This window comes from Ischnura elegans, chromosome 1 (assembly GCF_921293095.1).
Source record: "Ischnura elegans chromosome 1, ioIscEleg1.1, whole genome shotgun sequence".
NCBI lineage: Eukaryota > Metazoa > Arthropoda > Insecta > Odonata > Coenagrionidae > Ischnura > Ischnura elegans.
Window position 1 is genome coordinate 165,655,368 of NC_060246.1, and position 24,917 is coordinate 165,680,284.

A 24,917-nucleotide genomic window follows, 5' to 3' on the forward strand; every position below is an offset into this window, starting at 1 on the left:
TTAAGGCTAGGGGGGGTTTCAGGCGCAACTAATATGGGGTGCCTGGGGTGTGGTTCGCTTACCGGTAGGCCCTCGGCGAGAAAAAAGTTGAGATAAATGGTTCAAAATGGTGAGTTTTACGGCATTCTAAGGGATATTTTGTTAATACTCACACTATTCTATTAGCAATATTAATCCAATTAAGTAAAATAGATTTAACTTAAAATTTCTCTGAGCTGTGGGGAGGGGGTTTTATCCCCCAAACCCCCCCCCCCCCCCTCGCTGCGCCACCCGGCTGAGAGAGCTCTGTTTTTTTCTACATCGCATTTCTACGCCGGGAAAGTTTTCGTATGCGTGCCAATGGACCAGTCCTTTACATATTGAGAAGAAAATGGATGATTCGAAGGATCTGCATCATGGCTTCTGCGAAGATCATTTCATCGCAGTGAGTGATGTATGCAACGCAAGTGACATCGCAACTCACCCTCACACGCAAAATATACATTTCTCCTCAATTCTAAGGACACTGTGTGTTGAACAACACTGACAATGAGATAGATATTGGAGTGGGTAGAGAAAGTAGCGGATGGACGTCCGCATAAGTTAAAAACCGAAACCGTTAAACAGAGAAAAACAAGAGCGCGGTCTCGGAGACATCTACCGTGGAGTTAAGTGATACATTATTATCATGGTTGATAAAATGAAATTATACTTATCACATATTTTTTATTTTTATCTTTGAAAAATCTCACCATTTAAATTGCGTGCAAAATGACGTCACGATGGCTGGGCGTTCGGTCATCACCGTTAACGACGCGTTAACAATGAAGATTAGAAGTTCAAATAAAAATCAACTATAGGCTTACTGCAATCTGAATATTTTCATGGAGAGTCATTAGAACCACATACCAGCAACTTCAACAAATTTCTGAAATTGCTCGCGCACGCAATGACTTTCTTCTCCCATCATCACTCGGCATTTCCACATTTTTCTCTGTCCTCTGGGAATACCACTACTATTTCAGAGGTTCGAAATAAATCTTATTGCATAAAATTCCTGTAAAAGGGAAGAACCACATTTGCATTGACCAGGCAACGCGTGGTGCTGAATTAAATTGGCTCTTCCGTCCTCTACTGTGAGTGTAATATCGCCGAAATGGATTACCTTTTCCTTATGCGAGACGATAGAGTGCGCTTCTGGGAACGCGGGCGGAAGGATAGGGTCGGTGTGAACGGAAGGAAGCGAAGCGAATCATTCGAATGAGACTCTATCCCTCCCTCATTGAATCGCATTTCCTCATTTTTATGAATTTTATTTCTGATCCGCAACAGCATTGAATCCTCAGTGAATAATGTGCATCGCATGCAAATATGGAGAGTGCGTGCGGTGGCACCTAATAGGGTGGTTTCCTATTATTTTTTTATTGCCTAAATCGAAAGATTATTACTCCTGGAGTACGTATTTCACGCTTTTAGATTTTTAAATGACGATATCTATTTTTCGCGATTAAATGGCAAATGAATATTTTCAAGCCCGCGAAAACGCGACGGCTAAGTATGAATGCCGGGAAAACTCCGCGTGACGTCGTTCTGGTTCCGGCTGCCGCAAGTGAGGTGACCTTGGGGCGAGGCTTTGAGCGCTGATATGACGCAGGATGCTGGCAGGTAGCAGAGTACCATGCTAGCTGGTAGCGCTTGGCTTCAATAATGATTATTAATACCTTATCAAACGAAGAAAACTTTCCGACCTTAGGCAGTTATAATAGGTGATTATTAAGAGGCGTTTCCCTGAGCTCTGTGCCCCATGGATGCATTGTTAACCTCAGACGATGTAAAACTCCTATCTACTCGTATGGAAACTAGGTCCCTGTGACGTCACGTGGAGTGGCATCGCATGGGTGCCAATCTGGCCTTTTTCAAATGAGGATAAAATTGACCATTGCCATTCGTCTAAACCGGTATTTCTAAAACCAAATAATTTGTATATTATGAAAACACTAATGGTGGGTAAGGAATCGCAATCAATGCCTTTCGTTTTCTTTGATGAAGGAAACTGCCCTATTGTGGTTTGAGTTCTGGACCACTGACGACAGAGTCCCGGGATCATATGTAGGGGGGAATACCGTTGTTTCGACAATGGGATAGCAATTGTCTTCTTTTATAAAATATAAAAATACGTACCGTATAATTTTTATTTTTAATCTTTTAAAGAAACTTATCATTTAACTTGCGTGCAAGTTCACGCCACGATACGAAGAAATAATGGCTAGTCGTTGGGTCATCATTTTCCAATGTGCCAAAACAATGCAAATTAAAAGTTAAATAAAAATCAACTAAGCTAAATGGTATATGGATATATTCATGGAGAATTCTTGAATCACGTACCACCACCCAAACTAATAAATTTCAGGGACAGAATTCGTGAGAGATACGACGAAAACAAATCTTTCCCATTCTACCACTCTCTTGTAGTAAAAAAGCAACGTAAAATTAGGCCCCCTTTTTATGAGGTGGTGACGTCATCAGTGTTGCTGTTCAGGCCAGCCCCATGACACTTCCTATCCCACTCCATTGGGAACCCATGGTCTTTTATTGAAGTCGTTTCCTCAACCTGCCGCACGTTTGCCGGGGCGGCGCCACGTATTCTGGAGGGCAAGAATTAGCGGGTAAGTTAATTTCCGTATTGTTGAGCGCATACTACAGGTAAGTGGAAATATTCATTTTTGTAATTAATTAAGATTTAGTTTTCATTGATTTTCGAATTTTAGTCTTTTGCATTATCTCCTTATTGTTCTACATTAATATTTCGTGGATATATATCGCGGATTTACTGAAAAAAGGAAAATGCCGTGGACGTGTGTGGTACCGCGTTGCACCACTGGTTATGGCCACAAGACTTCGGGGATTTCGCTTTTTAGAGTCCCCAAGGACCCTGAGAAGCGATGAAATAGCTGTACGATTCCTTTTTTTTTGGTGTGCTAAAGCTCCAAAATTTATTCATATTTTAATTTATAGGTTCTGCTGTTCCAGTGGTCAATGTCATTCACAGTGGAGGAATGAAGTAACACTGAGAAAATGCAAGATGTGCGACGGCTTTCATCAACTATTCATCATTCTCTCCTACTAAATTGAATCTCTTAGAATGATTAGTAATTAGAAATAGAAATTAGTAATAGAAAGAATTAATAGAAATGTTAAATTGTGAGTACTTAAAATTTATTTTTCATGACATTACCTTGCATTTATTGTATAAATAATCTCAGTTTCAATAGCATTGTGTAATTATTCTGGAAATGTAGATTTGATGTGTGTGTACATTATATAAGTTGGAAAAATGTTAATCGTTTTCATTCTTAATACCTCTTTCGATGATTTCTTTTAATGCAGCTGTTATCGATGGTGCGTGCAACTCTCATGAAAAGTACATTTACCGCGTATTAGCAGTATTAGCCTGTGGTTTGTCGTACTACTCATCTTATTTTTGGGCGAGGGATAATATTTCAGATTTGCCAGCACCTGAAAGTGATCAGACATCCGCAAATCCCTCGGATTATATCCATTGCACTGTTTTCGTGGAAGTTTATTCGGAAATTATTTGCAAAATCTCTTTCGTTCTTATCTTTCATATGGTATTTTACTTCCTTAAATCTCAAATTATTCCTTTGGTGAGTATACTCAATATCCAACAAACCCTATATATATACCCGATCGGTGCCCTGTTCTTGAAAAATTATCCTCCGGACCCCCTTAAGGGGTACGGAAGATAATTAAACAATTGTTTTTGGAATCCCTCCCTCCCCCGAAACAAAATTCCTGGTTACGCCACTGATTCCATTTATTCAAATATATTCATCTCAGAGTTAGTGGGAAATACTTCACTGAAATGATATTGTTTTCTTCTTTGGTATTTCTCAACTACGTCAATTTATGAAATATTCTTTTCTCGAATTGTGTCACACAGGGCACGTGCCCCTGTCCCCCCCCCCCCCCAGATGCCTATAGGCAAGCATCGTTATAAAATAGCCTTTAACGGTAATAATGGTACTTCCGGAAATTATTCACCCTGTTCAACGATTAAATATGCCTATTCTATACCCGCAAAACGTCCCTAGGATAGAATAATTTTTTTTAGGTTTGCTGTGCCCTGCCATTATTATTATCACTTGATCGAGACTCAGGAGATTAAAAACATAAACATACGTCACTTCATAAGAAGTATTTCACTTCGGCCTTGGTAAGAAGCCGTTTGCGTTTCTGATATTATATTTGTTAATAGTGTTTGAAAGCAAGGAATAACATCTATATTGTATATTCTTATAAGGCCGTGGAAACATGCCGATGGGCTCAGAGGCAATGGTGCGTACGTAGCTTCTATGACAACTTATATTAACGTTTACCACAAGATAGCTATAATATAAATATTTCCTTAAAAATACCTTTCCTCACTACATAAGGTTTCAACTGCTGACAATCTTTCGTTATGGCTGTAACTAATTTTACAAAGGTATGGAAGCAGACGAAGCTGAAATCCAACGCCTTCCATTTGATTAATACTCACGTATGAGAACGATTTCTAGGTATTTTTCGCTATAAGATGTTAAGTGCATATGAACTTGTTAACTAGTAACCACTGTCGATGTGTTTATATTCATTTTTGCCATAAATTAGTTCATAATTACTGAAGTATCGTATACAGATACGTAGGAAACTTGCCCTTCAGAATAGGTGGCGCTCCTACCGGCCTCAACGGGAAACGGCTTCATTAAATGACCATGCCTGAACGGTGAGTGTCCAGACCTTCTCATATTCTAAGACCGTGGTTCAGGCGATCCTCTCACCGAGTGAAGTTGACGATCCATTAATAATTATTGATAACAATGAACCACATTCGATGATGATGCAGAATGCTAAGGGTTAGAAGAAGTGGATAGGTAGGCGAGAGTCAGTGACATCATCAACGTATCTGCGAAAGTGGTAATGCCGTGGGATGTTTCGTAGCGAATAGCTGGAGATTGATTGGCGACCGATTGAAAAACGAAAATAATAATGACCTCTTCATTTTTCTCACTATCGCAATCGACAGTAAAAATAATGGTGACGAGGCCATTGTATTAAAATACCCAGAGCTGGGACTTAATTTAAGAAACAAGGAAACAAAAAATAACCAATCAGCATATGAACATAAATTATACCATTAAGGCACGACACAAATCATGCAATTCCAAATGGACGGGGAGTAATCGCAGAGACTTATTCGGGAGGGGTCGGAATCCGCTGACCCTTCGGTAACAGTGCGAGAACCCCAAAATCACGAAGTTTGATATAAATATTTATTTTTAACCACTTATGTTTCGTATTTCATTATTTTTACTGCAAAATTTACTTTACACAATAGAATTAGTTCCATTTACTTTGTTATTGGGAGATGCGAGAGTCATTTCTACGCTTTAATACATGCCAACCCACATAACAACACCTGATCCGCTTTTCCACAACTAATTAATGACAGTAGTATTTTACAACCATTACCATCCACATCGCCAGCGTTCAAATGAAAATTGTGATCGAATTTGCCAAAACTTGCACTTCAAGTATGAACATTTGATTGCCGAAACATAGGCGAGGCATTAATGTAATATGCGTTTCAGTAGACCATCCATCAGAAGAAGAAAAACGCACTTACAATAGGCGGTATACTGATAACATTCATTAATCGGGAATACCTTCAGTCACACTCAACAAATTCATCGTGGTTGCGTGAGGTTGCCCAGAGGAAGAAACTGCCTACCCAGGATGAAATATGAAATTCACAAGCTAGTGCTTAGGACAGAGGGAGCTCTACAACTACATTCACCTATTCAGACCGTATAAGTTTCTGCATTGAAACAGTTAAGCAACCGAGCGTGTTGACTGATGCGGCTGCCATGGTGATGTAGGGCGTTTGTTGTGCTTCTAGTAATGTTACGTGTTGAATACTGGGCGTACCCAGCGAGGGGCAGGGGCAGCTGAACAAGTAAAAATATCAAAAGTATTTAAGCAAAATCAGTACTGAGTTGAAATGAAAGTATTCAACAAATTTCTTTAAACCCACGAAAAATGATATGTATTATTATCAGATATGCAACTAAAATAAAACTTTTTTCAAATGCCACAACTTGGTAAAATAAGACATTGCAATATTTCCACTGACAATGAGTTTTATTATGACAATGAGTGTTTCGTAGTTACAAACAACACGTGATAATGTTGTTTGTAACAACGAAACGCGGAGTGTCGTAATAAAACTCAGTGGAAATATTGTAATGTCTTATTTTACTAATATTAAGAACTTCCACCCAGTGGCGCCGACTCCATGGGGCTTGAGGGGGCCCGAGCCCCCTCAAAAATTGGTTATGGGTGAGACGAAAAAATGTGTCAGGCTTGTCGTTTTTCCCCGGAGTGTCCAGATATCGAGATTCGAGTTACCAGGGCTCTTATATTGATCATATGACTCTTATAAAATGCTTAAAAAACTAAGAACTCGCTACTTATAAAATTTCCTGGAGCAAGATCCCCGGTTTGGCCCCCCCAATATTTTTTGTAAGTCGGCACCCCTGCTTCCACCATATCGTGCCCAACATCATGCAAGATAGTCACAACTTGGCTTGCCCCCCGCTAGAACATGGCTTGCCCCCCCCCCCCCCCCTTTTTTATCCTGGGTATGCTCTTGTGTTGAATGAGGCCCCAAGCTCACTCTCAACTTTAATCACCGGTAATAATTAAACAGTTTACTCACCCTTGAGTTGATCGCCACCAGTGGCGCAACTTGGGGAGCTATGGGGGATACCCCCCCCCACCAAGAGCTCAGAGACTTTTTTTTTATAAAAATTAGGGATGGACGGATCCAGAATTTTTTTCGGATCCGGATTCGGATCGGATCCTTGATTTTCGGAGCCGGATCTTTCGGATCGGATATTTGCGGATACAAATGAATTTTCAAATTCCTGACGCTGAGATTCCCCCGATGATTGTTCAATCTCTTGGGAAGAGTCGCACTATGTGCCAGTCGTATTTCGCCTTTTTTATTTTCCACCGCTGAAATTCTCCTACGTAACCTCTGTGAGAGCTTTCAAACAAAACGGTTCATGAGTAGGACAAGAATCGCATGCGACGGCGCATTCGAAGAGAGAATCGGAACTCTTACCACCCTTATGAGGCGTTGCATTCACTGAAGCTATTATTTAAAATTTCGGATCCAGATCCGATGTCTTCCGCGACTTTGGATCCGATGTATCCGATGAAGGGCAATATCCGCGGATATTTGGATCCGAGGTATCCGATCCGACCATCCTAATAAAAATATTTTATTGTGACTAATTTCGCAGCTGATATTAGAGGGACGGATGGCTCACAAACAAAACATCAAACCATTCACACAGCAGTAAAACTCACCGTTGTTGAACCATTTATCTTAAAAAAAATTCTGTGGGATGGCCCCCGCACCTCACGCTTATCCTGGCGGGTATACATCCGGGCGGCGCACTCCCCAGTATTGGTCGAGCCCAAAAATCACCCCCCCTAGCCCTATTTCGTAGCTGCGCCCCTGCCCGCCACCGCAATCAAATAGTCGCCTCAGTTTACAATGTATCTCGTGGAATCTGATTGTGTTGTTATACTCATTAAAAAAAACAGAATTAGTCACTTGTCTCATTCATTGATCTTTTCTTATTATCCCCTACAGCAGCGAGAGGGGGGGGGGGAGGGTTTGGGGCCCTCCCAGAGCTCAGAGAAATTTTTACGTTTAATCCATTTCACTTAATTAGATTGATGTTACTAATAGAATAGTGTAAAGGCCGTTTTACACGGGGCATGGAATTGCGCAGGTTAGAGCTTCATTAATTTCTAAAATGGCGTGGAATTGCGCGAATGCATGAACGAAATTAAAACAGGGGCTATTTTGCCGTCTCGCATCCACGCATTCTCGCATGTATTCTAGCAATTCATCGCTTTAAACGACGCAATTTTGATTGCGCCTTCGCACGTACGTCAGATTGCGCGATTCCGTGTACTGTGTAAAACGGCCTTAAGGATTGATAAAATATCCCTCATAAAGCCGTAAAACTCACCACTTTGAACCATTTATCTTAAAATTCCGCAATTTATTAATCTCGCACCTACCGCTTATCCTGGTGGGTATTCCATACCCCCACACACCCCGGTATTAGTTGCACCTAAACCCGCCTTAATTCCTAGCTGCGCCCATGTTCCCCTAGATCCATCCAGTTTCCATTCGCACACCTCCAACCAAAAAGTTTTACTTTTTATTGTTATCCCCTCATTCCGCTTGACGCGTATTCTATGCCGCTGGCCGCTTCTCAATGAACGAAATAAACTCTCCAACGTCTGCTGCCATTATTTTAAAAACTATGAGATCTTTCCAAAACGCGAACAGCAGAAACCTTCCCAAAGTACCCTCCGAGCAAGGGCGTCGTCGTCGCTTTTGCTGTTATCCGAGGCTGCCGAAACATTCAGAGGGTACGAAACAATTTTGAAAATTTTTATTAGATAATTATTGCATTTGTCTAGAAATATGATATGTACGTCATCAGATCTTATTTCGTGAAATGTAAGTATTTATAGGCTACGCTAACGACTATATTTCTTTGCGTGGATATTAGTGGAAAAGGGTCTGTCGTAGTACTGTCAAGAGGAAATATTGAGTTTTACTATGTTATTAGAGGAAATATTGAGTTATGTATATCATGGGAGCCTGCGTAATTCTGCTTCACCCGAGGTGGAAGAATACGATGTTTCTGCCACCGGGATGAGATTATCCTGCTGACGCCCTCTCCTCCGTGATTCAAACCATCCATAAGGCCGTTTTACACGGGGCACGGGAATCTCGTGGAATCTGATTGTGTTGTCATACTCATTAAAAAAAAAAACAGAAATAGTCACTTGTCTCATTCATTGATCTTTTCTTATTATCCCCTACAGCAGCGAGAGGGGGGGGGGGGGGTTGGGCCCCCCCCAGAGCTCAGAGAAATTTTTAAGTTTAATCCATATCACTTAATTAGATTGATGTTACTAATAGAATAGTGTAAAGCCGTTTTACACGGGGCATGGAATTGCGCAGGTTAGAGCTTCATTAATTTCTAAAATGGCGTGGAATTGCGCGAATGCATGAACGAAATTAAAACAGTGGCTATTTTGCCGTCTCGAATCCACGCATGTGTTCTTGCAATTCACCGCTGTACACGACGAAAATCTGACTGCGCCTTCGTACTCACGTCAGAGTGCAAGTACGTGCCCCGTGTTAACGGCCTTTAGGAAGTAATCAGCGGGTGTGACTATTTCACGGGGCGGCGAAACTGGATCTCATTTTCTAATCACGCCGAAGAATACGTCTAACAAACCTCCGTGGAATCTTTCGTAAATTCTTATGAAAAGTTTTTCTGAAGAGTAGTATACATTTGAAATAGGTCAACTTTCCATACAAATGGGATTTGAAATTTCCATTGTAAAGAAAAAAATTCTCATAACCTGGGTGAATTATTGGCAGTAATATAATTTAATGGCAGACCCAAATTCATTCCAAAATTTGAAGGAGCATGAAGCATGCGAATGATTCCCTGAATGGTTTGACGTTTGGACGAACACGTGCGTCGCAGGAAACTGGGTCTTCGCCGATCGCTCGTGTTTTGTCTGGCCACGGCGTATCTCATAGAGGTCTCCATGGCGTATCCCCACGAGGAGTAAAAGCGAATGAGTAACGCTTTGGACTCTACGCCCACGAAACAGAGCGGGGATTCCCACTCAAGGACACGCCGACGAAGGCGAGGCCAACACTCAACAGGAAATGTATATATACTCCTGCATGTACTAGAGCACGCATGCACGAGGCCAAGATGTCCCACATCACGTGATCCCCCACCCCCTCTCCATGGATGAGACGCTCGAATTGGGTGATTGTTGACATTAAGCTAATATATAATGGCAAATCGATATGCCACTGACTGACTCATCAATATTCGCAGCCCAAACTGTGATAGGTGTGGGTATTTGGCTTATTGGACGCAAAAGTAAAAAAAAAATTCATCAGGAGAAAAAATCTGAAAACTTGAAAAAGTCGATTAGTTTTCGAGATGTATCGACTTGAATTAACATGGGAGCCTTATGGGACTAAAACTTTTTCGCTTTCATTCTATGTTTTTAAACGTCTGAGGAACATGATAATCAATGGACATAAAGTAGATTTTTTGGTCGATTTTTTGGTATAGTTGCCATAGCGACAAATTGATATTCAGTATTTTTTATTATTTTTTGAACGTTTTCTATGCTTTTCTTATGGAAAAAGTTTAGGAATTTTTTTGACCAACTTTCAATAATCGTACGACAAATTCCTTGACTTATTTGGTAGAGAATTTTTTGGTTGATTTTTTGGCTATCTTGGAATTTTCATATGTCGAAACAATTCCGAGGAATAAACGATTTCGATTTTACATTGTCGTGATGGGCGAATATTCAAATTCGGATTTCGGCCTTGAGACATGTGCCATGTGAAAATTTGGAATCTCCTAGAAAAACCGTAAAGGGTACTTCGTACCCTTACGTTTGAGCTCACTTTCTCCGTATCCCTCTTGGTTAATTAATAATTAAATTCCGAAAAATGTCCTGCACCCAAAAAATCATTGTCGCCATTTTTTTGTGGAGCATACAACCTTAAATATCTTAGCAACCATTTCAGCTAGATGGATGAAATTTTCAGGGTAATAGCATCATTAAAATAGTCAACTTTTGCAATGGTGATGATTCCGCTCGATTGATTCATGTGCGAGTTATATCGATACCAATCTCCTTGGATACGCTTTAATCGCTAATAACTTTTTTGTTAATCAAGTTTTGAACATGGAAGTCATACACAATGCAACTGATAATGTGTTTCATCCGACAAAAGTTAAATCAAGCGGATCGATTGATTAGACTCGAAGTTATGATCGATACAAGGTTGTATTCGATTGAGCCTTTTTTTGGGCTTATTTACATAGTTACGGGGATAAAAATTTTAACAATATGTAAGGAAAAGAATGAATTATGCGCACACATAAATTATTTAGATGAATTACGTTTCCTAATGAAGATACATCGATATGAATTTATACTTTTTATTATTAGGCCCCCGTAAGAAATACACGCATCCCGTCTATCTACGTCACCAATATAAGAACATAGGCTAAATTTTGAAAGCGGGGATAGTAGAGAAGGTAGGGATAACGCATTGACCAAAGAATGGAAGGGATATCAATAGGATTCCGGATTTTACAGTACAGATGTCACTATTGTCTAAAGTACGATTCGATTAGTATAGCAAATATGCATATTGGCATAACTTGATTAGCGTATACGTTAGACCAATGAAACTTGGTGAACGGGTACATCTTGGTATTCCTCACAATACTCAATTGTAATATGTTTTGTATATGGTCTCACATGCGATATATATCGAATGTACTTTTTCTTCAAATATATCGAATTGCTATAACATGTAGGATTTAACATCCAAGGACATAGTTGACTAGGGATTAAATAGTAGATACCCATAGACTGGATTTCAAACCAATAGCATTGCGGATTTTACAGTACAGATGTCAGTATGATCGAAAAATCGTTTCAATTATTATAGCAATAACACAAATTGGTATAACTTGAAAAGTATACCCGTTGGACCAATGAAATTTGGCAAATGTGCACATCTTGGTATTCCTCACAATGCCCAATAGAAATATGTTTTGTATGTAGTCTAACGTGCGATATATATCGAATCTACTTTTTCTTCAAATATATCGAACTGCTATAACATATAGGGTTTTACATCCAAGGGCATAGTTGACCAGGTATTACATAGTAGATACCCATAGACTGAAAGTTAAACCAATAGCATTGCGGATTTTACAGTACAGATGTCAGTATGATCGAAAAGTCGATTCGATTATTATAGCAAATACGTAAATTGGCATAACTTCAATAGTTTTTCCGTTGGACCAATGAAATTTGGTGAATGGGTACATATTGGTATTCCTCACAATGCCCAATGGAAATTTATTTTGTATGTAGTCTCACGTTCGATATATATCGAATCGACTTTCTCTTAAAATTTATCGAATTGCTATAACATACAGGATTTTACATCCAAGGACATAGTTGACCAGGAATCATATAGAAAATACCCGTAGACTGGAAGTTAAACCAATAGCATTGCGGATTTTACAGTACAGATGTCAGTATAATCGAAAGATCGATACGATCATTATAGCAAATTCGCAAATTGGCATAACTTGATTGCTATATAAGTTGGACCAAAGAAATTTTGGGAATGGGTATATCATGATATTTCTCACAATGCCCAATGGAAATATGTTTTGTATATGGTCTCACATGCGATATATATCGAATCTTCATTTTCCAAATTATATCGATTTGCCTTAACATTTGGGATTTTACATCCACAGGCATTGTTGACCAGGAATTATAGAGTAGATGACTATTAACTGGAATTATAATATACAGCATTGCGGATTTTACAGTGAAGATGCAGTTTAATCGAAAGATCGAATCGATTATTGTAGCAAATACGCAAATACGCATAACTTGAGTAGTACATGCGTTGGACCAATGAAATTTGGTGAATGGGTACAACTTGGTATTCCTCACAATGCCCAATGGAAACATTTTTTGTGTATAGTTTCTCATTCGATATATATCGAATCTGCTTTTTCTTAAAATATATGGAATTGTTATAACACATAGGAATTTACATCAACGGGCAAAGTTGACTAGGAATTATATGGTAAATGGCCATATACCGGAATTAAAATCAAAAGCATTGCGGATTTCATATTACAGATGCCGTATAGTCGAAATATCAATTCAATTATTATAGAAAATACGCAAATTGGCATAACTTGATTCGTATATCCGTTGGACCGATGAAATTTGGCGAATGTGCACATCCTGGTATTCTTCACAAACCCCAATGGAAATATGTTTTGCATGTTTTGTCTCATTAGATATATATCGATTCAGCGTTTTCTTAAAATATGTCGAATTGCTATAACATGCAGGATTTTACATACGCGGGCGTATTTGACCATGAATTATAGGGTAGATGACCAAACGGGAAGATAAATCAATAGGATTACGAAATTTTAACTTCACGTGTCAGTATACCTGATAATTCGATGATTACGGTAGCAAATATGCAATTTTTCGTATCTGTCTAACTATTGATGTTAAACCGAAGAAATTTTATGAATATGTTTATTATAGCATTGTTCATGCTGCACCAATTAAATATATTTGCTTTCCAAGCTCCCATTCGACACATATCGAATCTACGTTTTTGTAAAATATATCGAACTGCTATTACTTACCGAATATAACATCAACGGGGACAGTTGAACATTCTTCGGTTCTTTCTCCAATTCAAGTTTCATAACCGTATTAATATATTTATTGTAATCAATGCGTTTTGTTGTTATAAACCTTCCTTAGATCCAAAAATTGACACCATTGAGAGACATACATCATCAGAGAAATCCAAACATTACTTCATTATTCGAGACATAATTATTGGGATAATCATTTCATTAGTCTCTGTTCGTTTATTTTCTAAAAATGCTGTTTTTAATTTCATTAAGTTTGCTGTATGCAAACATTATAAATAAAAAATAGGTGAGTAAATCAAGAGGTGATACAATCCTAGGGTGATGGCTGAAATACGATAAATCGCTTAAGTTCATCTACCATACACTATATTTTTTTTATATTGCATAAATCATTCATAATAAAACGGTTCCCCGAAGCATTGATCACCGTGGTTACTAAGATGGTCTTAAGTATTGTTGACAGTGAATGAGCGTATTGCCCGCATATTTCACTCATTTAAACGATATTTGGGGTGTTTCTTTCGCTTTTTGAACCACTTATGGGCACATGACTCGGAAACATGTGACACAACTATGTTCCCCCCCCCCCCCCCCCCCTATTTACCCGCTTGATGAATTCAAGCGCCCAATCGACTCGTTGCAATTTATATAATTTTATGATCGAAAAACCCTTTTCGCTTAATTTAACAATGGGATTCAAAAATTACGAGGCGCGCTTTTCTTTTTAAGTAAGTACCGTTTTGAAATACTATATAAGCAGTTAACTTTTTTTTTTAAATATTTGAAATGAAAGCCAACTCTATCAACCACTTTTCCACATAATTTCCGTTAATATTAAGGCACTTATCATATCGAACAACAGACTTTCGTATACCGTCGTCATATAAAATTGTCGCCTGATTTGACAGCCACCATATAACCTATTTAAACTTTTCTCGGGTTTCCGAGCGGGTAAGATATTCGAAGAGCGCCGACGCGACGTTTCGGGTTCCGACTCTTCGCCCATTTTCAAAGTTTTCATTTGTAGCCTTGAGAATGGGTGCCTTGCCACCCGTTGGGAGTCCAGGAAAATTAAAAGAAATAACATGCCTGGAAATGGAATTTACATCATTTTATGGAAATCGATTTTACATCATTTTGGTATTTAAAATTTAACTTTAAGCAGATGCACTTATTATACATCAAATCCAGAATATGGTTTAAAATAATTTTTTTTCGCTGAAGCATTGGGGTGGGGGGGGGGAGGGTTTATCCCCTCCCCATCGTTACGCCACTGATGCAATGAGATCTTGAGTTCGATTGGCTACATGTGGACGAGCATCGTCATGCAACAAAACCTTTATTCAGCAGTAATCGTATTTTGTTCTGAATTTGTATTTGTTTAAGGCCTCACAATATCTCACAGCAGTTATTTTGGCACCGCGAGGAAAAAAATCGACGGACATTTTGCCCCTTTAAGACGCATCGGCTAACTTATCCGCTAGAGCTTCAATATGGTTTTTTATGATATTGTAAAAATAAAATAACACTACCGTTTTTTTATCTAAACAGACGTATTGTGTATGACCTAAAGGTGGCGGACAAATTTGCCGAAACGTCAGCTTTATTCTGAATCAACTGGTATTACCTAGACCTAATCACAAAAAAAAAATAACACAGCATAATTGAGTAAAAATGTGAATGCTTTTGGAGATGAGGTTAGTGTGGTAACTGCAGTGCTATAAAAAAAATACGAAAGTTGCTGCTCAATTAACATGACCTGACAACAGCATTTAAATTCCGTCTCATTGGTCGTTCCGGGAGAAACGCTCATATACGTCTGCACATGACCCTTTAAGCCACCTACAGAGGTGTTTGGCAGGGGATGAACCATCACCAATCGCAGAAAGAAACTACATTCTTAATATAATTGTTTCACTGTCTATCTCTCTTATTTTATTTGAATGATCTGATCTGCTGTAGGATGTTGGCGTTCGTAAGATATGGCTAACTTCATCGGAAAATAAAGAGCTCTTGAATGTAGATGATTGGTTCAGTCTATTTTTTAATCTACGGCCTGATAATGATTCCAATGTAAGTCATAACAAGAGGTCAGTAACACTAGAAAGACAATCGTAAGGACTTCTCACTTATCTGGAAGCTCTTCTTTGCACGCGTTTTACTCTGTTTTTAAGCCTATTTCATGAGGATCCCGAACAATGGCAGCGTAATTCCAAATGAAATGGGGTCTAACGAGGAAGAAGTTGCTTATATCTCTGACTCTGTCGCCGCACTTTTCTAGTATTATTTTTACGAATCCCAATTTACGATAAGTTTGACCTGTTACTTCTGACTATGTGTATTCCACGATAGATCATTATTGAGTATAGCTTCGGTAAATTCTACGGATTTTAGTCTCTAATAGAGTACCCCGAATGAAATAGCTCTGTTGTGGGGATTAAATTTTTTCTCTAACTTTTTGTAGTTTAAAATTTCAGCAACACGTGTCCTCTTAGAACATTTTGCATTGGACTCTCTGTCCCGGCGCAGATTGAAAATGATAAAAATATTTATTTGATAAGTGCTTTTTTGAAATCAAGAATAAATTATAGAAATTGATTAATGCCCCACAGAATGTTATTAATAACAGTGAAATCTTACCGCCTTGATGATGATGTCATCTCCTGGAGCAGTGAACTGTTGAACGATAACTTGCAAGGAGTGGTATTAGATGGCGCAGTTTCCAACTAGGTTTGAGTGACTTCTGGCGTTCCTCAGGGTAGTGTCGTAGGCCCACTCCTCTTCCTTATCTATATCAACGATATTGATGAAACAGTAGATAGTAAACTTCGTTCATTTATAGACGACGCTGTAGTTCACAGGGATCTGTATCTGTAGTGATAGGGATGACTAACGAACGACTTTAGTGCTATCCAAGCATGGTGCGACGCGTGGCAGCTAGAGTTAATTTTGAAAAAAATATCGTGGGCGAACAGCGCTAACTGATTTTCGCAAGATCTACCTTTTCTGAATCCATGTTGAGTTCTCATTAACAAAATTTGCGGGTCGAGGTGTTTCATTACTGAACTGACAAATATATTTCCAAGGACTTTGCATGGGATATATGTTAAAGATATCGGTCTGTAATCAGATGGTTGTTTTTTTGCCTCCAATTTTGAATATGGGCGTTACTTCGGCAATTATCCAGACATTAGGTACATCTTATTCCTTGATGGATATTCTGAATATTAGTTGCAAGTAGGGAGCAATTTCTGAGGCTTGTTCTGTGTACACGCGAGAGGGGATTTCGTCTGTACCATATGACTTATTTGGACTGAAAGATTTCAATACATTTTCTATTCCGTGGACACTAATGTCAATAGGTGGCATATTTTGTCTGTAGTATAATCAACGTTCATGGATGAGTTCTCAGAAGGCTTGCCGAACACGCTCTTGAAGGAGGACTTAGATAAATTGACTTTGTCGGAACTGTATGTTAACACTTCTCCATTACCGTTACTTGTAATTAATTAGCGCAAAAAAGGTAGATCTTATGGCGAGAAGGAATCGCTCACAATTAGAAGTGTGAAAACTACAACGGACCACACGAGGCCCAAGCGCAAGGCTTGAGCAGTACCTTTGAAGCGGTAGTCACTCGCAATGAGTTCTTGACGTCATCAACTTGTCTGCGAAAGGGTTAAGGACATCGATTTTTCGTCTCGAGTAGCTTTGGGTGACGAATAAATAAAAACGGAAAAATTACGGGCGTATTTTATTTTCTGAACTCTAACACAGTCTACAATAGAAAAGGATGGTAATCGACCATGCTGAGACGTTCAGATGTCGTTTCAACTTTCCCACCTTGCGGGCCCGATTCCAACGGGGGAGAAGGATTTTTCAGAGATTGTCCGATCCGAGTTTGAGCGTTTTGTGGGGGGAACATAAAATGCATCGCACCGCCCGTCGGATGGGACGTCAAGCCGTAGTCCCATTGGTGTCTTTCGCTGAGAGCAGGCTTATGCTGACGCCGGGTTTCTCTCCACCGAATCCTTCTGTAATGACGCAAATGACTTTTTTTGTTTTTCATGAGTAGGTAACCCGCACGAGGAGTTCAATTTTCTTGGTAGTTCGTTCACAAGAAGAGATGTGTGGTGGTAATATGCGTCTCGCCCCCGTGACCGCTACATCATCGTCGCAATTACGAATTCCTCCACCGAGGCGCTGAGTGAGCACCGCCTCCCTGTCGTCGCTATTGAAGCCTGTTTGACGCACCGTTGCTGGTACCGCTACCAACCAATTAAAGTTCCTTACCCGGTCGCCATGGAATTCTGAGTATTTATCGTATTTAACGATCAGTTGCTGCGATCGCTCACGAAGACGACTGTTTATTCATTTCCCGCGAAAACTATTAAACAATTCCAATTCACATAAATACAGGCATGTTTACATGAGAATGTTCAATCTAAAAACGTAGAAAATGAGATTTTATGGAATACAAAAAAAAAACTTTAATAATGGTTTATTTTAATCGACTGATGATGGGAAAATTTTGCCATCAACTCTACATTTTCGTTAAGAAGAGATTTCGAAGAGATGAAAGTAAATAATACTCAAAAATGATGAGATAGGTCAGTGGAGTAGTTAGGAGGACGAATAAAATGGAATAGGCCGTCCCTGCGAGTGACGTATTTAATTTCATGAATTGCGACATTGTTTCTATCCGTGATAGTGCGGGGAAAGAATAGCATAGGTAATATTCAATCTATCTCCGTTTTGTATTCTATAACATCTATCTTATTCCCGTGACCCCTTCTGCCAAAGTGCGAGGGTAAACTAAGGATATTATTTGCATCATCTGGGAATAGCTCCTCTATGAATTTGCTGAGTAAATGTAGTCTATATTTTGCTCAACGCCCCAGCAAAGATTACCAGCCTGGCTCGCCTAACACCGCACTGCTTATCGAGAAAGTCCATCACGAATCTGGCCACCCCTCGCTACACTCTAATAAATCTCATCTATATATCATAAAGTCCCCTAACGACCACTCATTCATTCACTCACTCATACAAATGTTTGGGGTGAACGAGACGAGATACGGCAAAAAGTCTAATGAAGCCCCCTCCAAAATTGTCTGAAAAAATTATGAAAACACTAAATTTACAATAATATTCATATAAAATTGAGTATGGGGATTAGCTCAAAAAATGGCCACCAAATTCCAATGGCGGTGCGGCATTCATTCAAACAAACAATCATAGCAACATATTTGTTTATGCAAACAAGAGGAGCTAAATTGGGAAATAAGATAAAGGAATTAAAACGAAAAACTGATAAATATAAAGAAGGAAATTAAGAAAGTAATATTTGAAGTGTCTATTTCTTTGCGTCTTCTTTCCGTAAGAACAAATATCTATTTAAATCAAAGCGCATTCAAATGAAAAGTGGAGAAGTATAAGGTAGGAAATTAGTTGTTGTTTTTGGTATATTACATCGAAAGTGTGGTGGTTATTAATTTCACAGGTAACAAGTACACTAAATGCCATTTTAGAAATATGATTCGTGCTGTTGACTATAGTTTGTATCTTGTTGGCGATACACGATTGTGGTAGAAAGACTTTTAAACAAGTCTTACATAATATATGTAGGTAAAAATGATTTTGTTTTTATTTTTTGTGATGGTGATAACTTTTTATTTTTGTTTGCGTTCTTTTTTCCGTTAACGTCCTTTTTAATGTACAATGTTATCCGTGAGCTGCAGTGAATAATACAATATGGAAGATAAGTGCAAATAAAGGTATTTCTTATTCAATTATTTGCCTTGCGAAAAGCACGTTTCCTTGAGTGACTAAGTTATTCAACTGTGAAAATTATAGAAATCCTGACATTCACAATGTCTTGTACACCAAAGGCAGTGTTCCGTTACTCACCAGATTTATTGTGCATTGCGTTGGATATTAAAGCTGAGATATTTGTGTATCCCGATTCATTAAAACTTTAAATAGAGGTGTTTAGAACATTCGCGATCACGATAAATAATATTTCGATAAAATTCGTTATACTATCCCCAATTCATGCTAAGGCGCATTTGTTTCTAGATATTTATATTCAGTCCCAACGTAATTCGCTTACGAAGGGGAACAGCTGTTACATCTTATTCGTATATCAATAATTTGGTTGAGTTTTGTGGAAAATAATTAATAAACGTGTTTTTCATTGTAATTCGTTAAGTGGTTATGTTATGATATTACGTATGCATTGGGTGTTACATTGGAACGTGGTCTCAACGTTTTTTGTATTTGAATTGAATAAGTTAGAGAAACTCGTATAAATTTATTTTACTTTTTTAGCCCCTCAGAAAAACGTTTCTCTTTATAAATATTTACATTCATATTGTAGCCTACGTACCATGCGCTCGTTTTACGTGAAAGTGGAAATATTGCTTATACCTAAGCTAGCCAGTTTAAAAGTAAACGATCCTTAAGTAACAAGTAGCAAACAAAAATTGTAAGACCTCCCACAGTGAGCATAACAGGCCGCAGGCCTTTTTCGGGGGGGGGCAAGGGGGGGTAGAGCCCCCCCAGCGAGAAAAGCGAGTCTACTTCATAAAGGCCCCTCTAATTATTGCTCCATATTACTTCCATAAAGGAACCGTTCTGTCTTGCTATTAAATTCTGGAATGAAATTTTGTGATCACATCTACGATTCTGCGAAGTAGATAGAAGATTGGTGCTGCAGGAATTGTAATGTACTGCCCATTTGTTTTCAAATTCAATTTACTTTTTTCATTTCCGCTAAAAAGTCATCTTTTTCGTGTAACCAATTTCATTGAGTTTTGTTGTTGGAAAAAGGAAGAGATTCCAAGGATTTCAACATAGAGAGAGAAAACATGGACGAGAGAGATGACTGAATTTGAAAGGATATCGGTGGCAAAAACACAATAAGGCCGGTAAAAAATGCATTTATCAATATCAATTAGAATGAAGACGTGAGTCGACGAAACTTGACCGAGAATGGTATAATCGAGTAACCTTGGATACGTATCCATTTTGTGATTCAGAGGTATTAAACAGGAAATCCTACGTCATCGCAAGCATTCTATATCTGATTTGCACGATCGTGAATGTTATGCCTGCTCTTATAAATCTCGGGAACCGAGTTTCTTTCCATGTAGTGCGGGGACGGTCGGGGTAAAGTGATTTTTGAGCACTCCGCAGAACGTCACGTTAATATTACCGGTTTCCAGGGTTCCTGAGAGTTATTTATTTATTCACGGACACCATTGGGTGCTTTCCATTCATCGAAACACGTCGACACAAGTCGACTTGCGTCGCGGTTTTCGTGTTCCATTCTGTGTGTGTCGCCGACTGTTGTCACACAAGTCAACAAACGATTTATAAACAGTGTCCGTGAGTTGATACTAGTCGACGCGTGAGTCGCATAATGGAAAGCACCCATTGTGCTAAAAACTAGTCACGATCGTTGGCTCAAACATCGGGAATAATATGCCCTTAAAAATAAAGGACTCCCCGATTCTAAACTACGGTGAAGTCTTCCATCGCCTAAAGGATGCGTCCACTCACTTATCTCTAACTATTTTTTTACAATAGACTGCTTTTGTTTATGTATGTTTTTTTTACAAGGCTGCCCTAAGAAAGGAGAGAGAGTGTATTGTGGCTAATTTTGTTTACAGTAACATTCATTGTACGACTTTTAACCGTCCTTAATTTTCCAATCCGTTATCCATGAATGTACCACCTTTTGTTGTGATTTCGGTATCCCCGTTCTTTTGAAAGATTCATTTTCAAAAATGTTCCCATTGGATGTAAATGCAAGGAAGTTCATAAAATTATTATTATTATTTTCACCACTTTCCTCATATGAGCGCCAAGGTGCATGGATATTTGAGTGTTCTTTGTCCTCCACTGAAACCTATTATGGATTTCTAAAGTTCCTTTAACGAATTAGATTTATACCTATAAGAAAATTTGTCCTAGCGGAGGCAGATTTGTTTTAATACATTAACAAAACATGATATAAATCAAAGAGGTTACTCTTTTTCTTGCAATTTGATGCCGGCGTATTAGAGCAATCTACTATACAAATCATCGTACGAAGGCTTTTAAATGGAGGCAGCATTTTATCCGTTCGAAGGTTTATACGTATATTATTAATGGAATTTATTGCCTGCTTAGCGACAAATATATATTCTCTATGAGCTGGAATCGATCGATGTGAGTAGATAATCCTATCAGAATTCATCTATCTACCATAAAGACCACTTACGACCACTCATTCATTCACTCACTCATACAAATGTTTGGGGTGAGCGAGACGAGATACGACGGAAAGTCTAATGAAGACCCCCTCTAAAATTGTCTGAAACCCCAGGAAAAATTATGAAAACAATAAATTTCCAATTATTTATCCGTCTATTCAATTAAAATTGAGTACGGGGATTGGTTCAAAAAATGGCCACCAAATTCCAATGACGGCGTGGCAGTCATACAAGCAAACAATCATAGCAACATATTTGTTTATGCAAACAAGAGGAGCTTAATTGGGAAAGAAGATAAAGGATTAAAACGAAAAACTGATAAATATAAGGAAGGGAATTAAGAAAGTAATATTTGTAGTGTCTATTTCTATGCGTCTTCTTTCCGCAAGAACAAACACCTGTTTAAATCAAAGCGCATTCAAATGAAAAGCGGAGAAGTATAAGGTAGGAAATTAGTTGTTGTTTTTGGTATATTATATCGAAAGTATGGTGGTTGTTCATTTCAAAGTTAACAAGTGCACTAAATGCCAGTTTAGAAATATGATTCCTGCTGTTGACTACAGCTCGAATCTTGTTGGTGATACACGATTGTAGTAGAAAGACTTTTAAACAAGTCTTACGTAATATAGGTCGGTAAAAATGGTTTTACTTTCATTTTTTGTGATGGTGATAACTTTTTATTTTTGTTTACGTTCTTTTTTCCGTTAACGTCCTTTTTAATGTACAATGTTATCCGTGAGCTGCAGGAGTGAATAGGCAGTGAATAATTCAGTATGGTTAATGGTATGGCAAATAAAGGTATTTCTTATACAATTATTTGTCTTGCGAAAAGCACGTTTCCTTGAGTGACTAAGTTATTGTACTAACTGTGAAAATTATCGAAATCTTGACATTCACAATGTCTTGTACACCAAAGGCTGTGATCCGTAACTCACCAGATTTATTGCGCATTGCGTTGGATATTAAAGCTGAGATATTTGTGTATCCCGATTCATTAAAACATTAAATAGAGGTATTTCTGAAGTGAAATCATTTGCGATCAGGATAAATTAGATTTCGATAAAATTCGTCATACTAGCCCCAATTCATGCTAAGGCGCATTTGTTCTAGATATTGATATTCTGTCCCTACGTAATTCGCTTACGAAGGGGAACAGCTGTTACATCTTATTCGTATATCAAGAATTTGGTTGAGTTTTGTGGAAAATAATTAATAAACGTGTTTTTCATTGTAATTCGTAAAGTCGTTATGTTATGATATTACGTATGCATTGGGTGTTACAGTGGAACGTGGTCTCAACGTTTTTTGTATTTGAATTGAATAAGTTAGAGAAACTCGTATAAATTTATTTTACTTTTTTAGCCCCTCAGAAATACATTTCTCTTTATAAATATTTACATTCAAATTGTAGCCTACGTACCATGCGCTCGTTTTACGTGAAAGTGGAAATATTGCTTATACCTAAGCTAGCCAGTTTAAAAGTAAACGATCCTTAAGTAACAAGTAGCAAACAAAAAGTGTAAGACCTCCCACAGTGAGCATAACAGGCCGCAGGCCTTTTTCGGGGGGGGGGGGGCTAGGGGGGGCAGTGCCCCCCCAGCGAGCAAAGCGAGTAATAGCATATGGAGAATAAGTGCGATTATAGAATCGAAAGTACGGTTGCTATTAATGCCATAGTTAACAAGTGCACATAATGTAGTTCCTCTCTTGTTGACGATACACGATTGCTGTAGAAAGATATCTAAACAGCCTTTCCTTTAAAGATAGGTCGGTAAAAATTATTTTTAGCGTTTCATTTTTCTTTACGATATTTTTCTGTTACAATTTTTTAAATGTGCAATTGTATCCGTGAGCTGGTGCATCGTAGGAAGTGAATAATAGAATATGGAGGATAAGTGCAATCATAGGCATTTCTTACTCAATGATTTGTCTTACGAAAAACACGTTTCATTGAGTGACTAAGTTATTTAGCTTAAATATATTCTAAATCATGACATTTACGATGCCTTGTTCATTAAAAGTTGTCATCTGCTATTCACCAGATGATTTAATTTCGCATTATATTGGATATTAAAGCTGTAAGGAGATGTTTGTGTACACCGACATATTAAAAAATTTATAGAGGTTTTCCTGAAGTGGTATCATTTGCGATCATGACGAATAATCTTTCAATAAAATCTTCATTTCTAAATTCGTCATACTAGGCCCAATTCATGCTAAGGATCTCCACTTTGTGCATTTTCTCTAGATATTGATATTTAGTTCCTACGTAATTCTATTGTGTGTATCGTCCTCTCTTAAGCTTACGTAGGGGAACTGCAGTCACACCTTATTCCTATTTCAAGAATTTGGTTGAATGATGTGAAAAATAATTAATAAACGTGTTTTTAATATTTATCATAACAACCGATTAGCTTGGTCTATAGAGTCTGTTATGACGCGTTGGGGGCCCGTGTTCAGTACCCTATGCAGGCACATCTCTTCTCCGCTTTTTTGCATTTATTTTGAGGTAACCTACATTGAACTCCTAATTTCATGATTTTCAATCAGAGCAATGTTTTTCTGGGAGGAAATTCTTTCATATGCTCACGCTACGTCGCGTTTATTATGCATTTGGTCTTTGTTGTTTTATCGATCTGATGGGTGCGATGTTGATAGTATTTATCTAACTACACTTATCAAACTTGTTTGTTAGAAGTAACAGAAGTACTATTCAATACTCGACATGAATCCAAATTTCGAAGAGTTCGATCAGAAACTTGAATTTCTAACTATGTTTTTCGCAGTGTTTACTCGCTTTCTTTAATTTATTATCAATTAAAATGAGTTTACTGTAGTTTATTGTATTTCGTAAATTCGTTATATTATGATATTAAGTAGGTATGAACAGAGTGTTACAGGGGAAAATGATCTCAACGTTAATTTGTATTTGAATTGAATAAGTTAGAAACTCTGTCAGACTCTTAAAATCCATTTTATTTTTTAGTCCCTCAGAAAAACGTTCCTCTTCATTAATATTTTATTTTCATATTGTAACCCACGTACCATACGCTCGTTTTACTTAAAAGTGAAATATTACCTATATCTAATCTATCCAATTGAAAAGTAAAAGATCCGTAAGTAGCAAGCGGCATACAAAAAGTATAAGACCTTCCATAGCTACCAAAACAAGGCCGAAGGCCTTTTACGGGGGGTCTGGGGGGGGGGGGGGGGGGGCAGAGCCCCCCAGTCAAGTTAGTCAAGTTAGTATAGTCCCTTA